We start from the raw sequence: 5,619 nt of genomic DNA on the forward strand, positions 1-5,619 counted from the left end.
AGACGGCAGTAAAATGGGAAAAAAGAAAGTTGGATTCAGTTTTTGAGGAAGCTGAGCATTAGAGGAAATGACACACTTTGATGTCACTTTGATGAAGTTTCATTATACCACCCCACAGTCAAGAAGACCTGAATCATAACAAGAAGTTTAGGACATTATTTATGAAAAGAGAAATGGACAATGAGGTCACATTTACTGACACACTGTCAGGAGGCTTTGTGGATTATAAGATACCTTTTCTTCTGATTGAAAAGTGATAATTAACATGGCCACAAGATGTCATTATTAGACATAAACATACAATTTTAGACAATTGAACCAAAATCTATGCTGTTATTTTGAATTCATTATCAAATATGAAAGAGGATTTTTAAAACACATGATTCTTTCAAATAGACTGAGGGAACATGGGATATCTGGAACTGTTTTTAATTGATTTTCATCTTACTTTTGTTGAAACTAGTAAAAACATATCAAAACCCTCTGAAATAACTTAGGGAGCAATTTTAGGACAACTACTTTTTAACTTGTATATGTAAACTTTTGGAAATTCTGGGAACCACAAGTAGGCCTGCATTCTGAGATCAAAGTGGTCTCCTGGGATGATATGGTACTATGAGGTCTTCTGTATATGATGGAGCCTGACCAGTCAGAGCTTTATAATGAAGCACATTCATTCATCTGGATTTATCTCTAGCTTTGTTTAACGTTAGCTGTTCACGTGGTTGCTGGATGTGTGTCTGAAGTAAGGACTGATGGGAGAGAGTTGTCTTACAGACAGTGAGTGGAGAGAGACTTTCCTGATGTCCTGAAGAGAACTTATGAAGCTGTGTGGAAAGATGAAAGATGTTATGCAACCCGATGTGGCCACAGTCCCCAGAGTTGTAACTCTGAATTTGACAACAATTTCAACTTATTGCCAGAGTTTGGTGTGTGCAAGTCTACAGTGAAACAAATTTGTGTACATGTTTTGCAAAGGCATAGTGACAATGATCTGGGATGTCATCAGTGTTTCATCTAAGGTGACAGCACATGAAGTGATCTCAGGACCAATGTTTTATTCGGCACCCGCATCCACAACAACAAGTAAATAACACATGCAGTCCAAAAACTGGTTTGAAATACAGCTAGTCCTCTGTGAAAGAGCTGGAAAAATCAGATGGAAGAGTGGTAGTACAGATAGTAGTGCTGCTGCTGCTGCTGCCCCATTCTTCAGATCCTTAACATCAGCCTTGATCTTTTCATTCGTTAGCTTTTTGAATCATACTGAAAAAGAAGATGAAAAAGAATGAAGAGTAGAAGAGGTGACTGGTGTGGAGCAGGAAATAGCAAAAAATAGTAAGAGTGAAGTGAGGAGGACGTTGAAGAGGATGAAGAGTGGAAAGGCAGTTGGTCCTGATGACATACCTGTGGAGGTATGGAAGTGTCTAGGAGAGGTGGCAGTAGAGTTTCTGACTAGTTTGTTTAACAAGATCTTGGAGAGTGAGAGGATGCCAGAGGACTGGAGGAGAAGTGTACTGGTGCCCATTTTTAAGAACAAGGGAGATGTGCAGAACTGTGGTCACTACAGAGGAATAAAGCTGATGAACCAAACAATGACGCTGTGTCAATAGTCATTTACATAATTCGTTAAATTAAGTTAAATTAATTTGTGGACTTATGAGTTGAGTTGAGTTGAAGCTGGAAGATACCATCTCAGATGAGTCCTACGCTGGAAGCAGGAACATTTGCACGTTTTCACACCGGATGGCCTTCCTGCTGCAGGCCTCCCATTTTATCAGGGCTCAGCCCTTGGTGGCTGGATCCAAACCCGCGGCCTTCTGCATCCCAACCCAATACTCCACCAGGGCCCCACTAAAGTAAAAATGTAAGTATTGGCCTAGAAAGTCTGCACAAGTACCACAGGAAATGTTTTACTCAAGTACTAACTAGAATATTTATATTTTACTCAAAGTTCAAACATATGTCAATGTTAAGTATGTCAATACCCGACGGTGGTCTGGGAACTTAGGTAACCATGTCTACAACTGACTAGAATGAACTGGACACTTTGTGTTGACAGTACAAACATACCATTACTGTGTGTATATACTGCCATTAAGAAACAAGGCATGAAAGCATGACCCTTATCCACATATATTATTCAACAGTGATATGAGGTTATAGTGGTACAATGGAAACAAATGAACAAGAAGAAGTCATATTTCATTATTTTAAATGATTTATTCTTATTTGTTGCATTATTATTCATTAAATTGCTGGTTTTCTTAGAATTTTCACAAGACAACTTTAATGCATTATGTCACTGATAAAAATAGGTTGACAAACAGATAAACATCACCAGCCATCAGCCAGTCTGTGCACTGTTCACTTAACCAACCAAGATGTGGACTCACCAGGCACAAGGCTACAGAGAAATCTAGAATGAAGCCTTGTTCCCTGCAAATCAAACATGCAGAAATGGAGCCTGCTCTCTGATTAGTCCATGGTGTTTGTATATATGTCAAGGACCTATTGCTAGCAGTTTGCTCAACACAGAAAATGATTGTATGTAAATGAAATATAAATGACAGAGGTGGTGGACAGAGACAGGACATATTCATGTCTTACAGAAAACATTTCCATATATATGATGTCAAAACATTAAAAAGTATTGCACATTTTTCTCACAGATCCATCGCTGAGATGCTTCACAGGACAGATCATTCCACTTATAACCTTTTTGAACATCAATTTCTGCACAGTCCTCTCCGCTAGTTGAAAACCCAAACCAATTATTGGGTTCTCCCTTATCCCAGTTTCTAACAGGTGAATGAACAAAACCAAAAACAATCGTGAAATTGTGAATATCTGACATAAAAAGACTCTTGATGGTCTCTATGCTGATAACTTATTAAATGTTATGACAGCAGTGGTGCAGTCAGAGCCAACAGTACTGAAACAGACAGGAAGTGCGTCAGCAGTCATTCTAGCAGCTCTGAGAGTCTCCAGTCAGTGGTGTTCAGAGCAAAATGCTAACTTGAGCTTTTATGTCTTATTTCCCTTTTATGCCTACTATGTTCTATTTAATCTCTTTTATCTGTTTGTCTCTTTTCACTCACGTGTTTCAGTTGTATTGGACCAAAAAAACATTATTTCCAGATGTATTTAGATTTAAACAAAATGAAGCATATTTCCGTCTTACTTAAAAGTCAGTGTAGTTCCATCGATCCATCTCCAGGTCCCCTCTTCATCACTGTCACTCAAACCAATCCAAGTTCCCATTGTGGTGAATGCAGAGAGAAATGTCTGTTCAATTGAAACAAAAGACAATCGCTGCAATTATATTGTAGTTGTAACCAGCAGGAGTGAGACACAAAGACACAGCACACACACATTCATATCCACAAAAAAAGCTGAAACACTTCCATTCATGATACAGTGGATTCAGAAAGCAATCACATGCTCATATGTCTTCCTCATGTCCATATCATCCACATTTATTATAATAGTGGCTTAACTATTAGATTGGCCAGCAACATCAACAATGTATAAAAATATAAAGTACAGATTCATTTAATTATGATTGAAGATTATTTTAGATCTGAAATTAGCAGAAGAAACTATTAAAGCATCATCTGAATTGCAGAAAGCATTTTTGTGCAAAACTATCACTTTACATGTTGTCACTTTAATAAAAAATATGTAAAAATTCCTGATCATGTTCATCATTCTTTGTTTGGACACACTGCACCTGTTCTTCAGCACTGTTAATGACCACCAGGTCTGCTCCTCTCTTTCTGCAGTCCTCTCTGCCTTTTGTCCATGAACCAGACTCAGTGGAGAAGAAATAACAGGAGTAGCTGAACATCATCCATCCTGCAGGACAAGTTTTCTCTGCAACGTAAAACAATAGATATTAGAAATGTATCAAGACACAACTCCATCTACTGCCAGAGAAAGATGGTATGAAGTAAAACATGCAAACAGAGGAGTTTTAAGTGTCTTCACATCTTAACATTTTAATGTGCTCACAGAATGTGAACGTGTCCTTAATCCTAAACATATAGTGAACAGTTCACAAGTCTAAATCCTTGACAAGATCAAATGTCCTGTCTCTCACTGCCCACACTCACTCACTCTGACACTTGTTCAGTTCCTCTGCTGTTTTATTGAGTCTGGCATTCAGCTGGTCTCTCTCTTCAGTCAGTGAAGACACTTTGGTCTTACTGTCCTGGAGAAGCTCAGTCAGGTTGGTTTTGATGGTGGCAAGTTCTGCAGCTGCACGTTGTGCTGAGTTATCATCTGAAAGCACATGAATTCATATAACGTAATACTACTTACTATTTAAATGATTTATTCTTAGTTGTATTACTATAACATGGTCAAAAGAAATTATGTTTATTTGTTTTGTTCAGATACAGAATGAATACAACTGTATGTTTTTGTGTGTATGATATGATAAGTAAGCCCACATTCTAATATGAAATGCAACATTCACAGTGACATAAAGTTGTATCTTCACTGGGATAAATTATAGGGTTTTATAGTCTGTTTCTAAAATAAAAAATTGTAATAACAATAATACAGTAATCATAAGAGCTAGTTTCTTTGAAAAGAAGGGAAAATGGAAGATCTGGGACTATGGATATGCAAACCATGAACAAAGCAGTGTTTTCTTAGAATTTTCACAACACAACTTTAATGCATTATGTCACTGACAGAACTAGACTGATAAACAATAAACTCCACCAATCAGCCCGTCTGTGCTCGGTTCAGTTAGGTTACACACTAAAGTGAAATCTACGAGTTTTAAGCACATGAGTCCTGCTGGGAGCTACTTAAGCTACTTCACATCTTAACATTTTAATGTGCTCACAGAATGTGAACGTGTCCTTAATCCTAAACATATAGTGAACAGTTCACAAGTCTAAATCCTTAAAAGATCAAATGTCCTGTCCCTCACTGCCCACACTCACTCACTCTGACACTTGTTCAGTTTCTCTGCTGTTTTATTGAGTCTGGCATTCAGCTGGTCTCTCTCTTCAGTCAGTGAAGACACTTTGTTCTTACTGTCCTGGAGAAGTTCAGTCAGGTTGGTTTTGATGCTGGAGAGTTCTGCAGCTGCACCATGTGCTGAGTTATAATCTAAAGCCACATGAATTCATATAATGTAATACTACATACTATTTAGCCAGATCAGATTATTTCCTATTTTTCCCCCAATCTTTACAATGAACTGATGCCCATAAGTTAAGTTCCATGTGCTAAAAATCTGATGTAATAAAACACATTTGCTTACAGGCATAATGCTAATCTAATATTAGAGAATAAGTGAAGGTAAAGTTGCTGTTTGTCTTGCGCAGAACTTTGTCTTTTTAGTACTTTGTCTTTTTTACAAAAAATAATTCAATTTTTACATTTTAAAATACCATAAAAGTTTTGAAATTCTAAAGTTAATTTGTACATGTAAATGACAATACTTCTGAAACTCATAAAGTGACTCTGGTATTAACTTATAAAACACAAACTCACAGTGGACACCGCGGACGATGAGTCCAGCCAACAGGAAAACACTCAGCAGCCCCAGACAGAGACCAACAGCTTTATAAAGTCTCCTGTCTGAGCTCCTGGGACCTG

The 5,619-nt window shown here is 37.6% G+C and overlaps 1 long non-coding RNA gene across 1 annotated transcript; it reads right to left on the reverse strand.

Annotated features, from left to right (window-relative positions):
- Positions 1-4,962: 4,962 nt before the first annotated feature.
- LOC137132654 (uncharacterized) lies at positions 4,963-5,619 on the reverse strand. Its single transcript, XR_010915166.1, has 2 exons — positions 5,515-5,619; positions 4,963-5,127 (listed from the first exon to the last, which is right to left on the reverse strand). It is a non-coding gene; the product is annotated as an uncharacterized lncRNA (long non-coding RNA).

This window comes from Channa argus, chromosome 9 (genome assembly GCF_033026475.1).
Source record: "Channa argus isolate prfri chromosome 9, Channa argus male v1.0, whole genome shotgun sequence".
NCBI classification, from domain to species: Eukaryota; Metazoa; Chordata; class Actinopteri; order Anabantiformes; family Channidae; genus Channa; species Channa argus.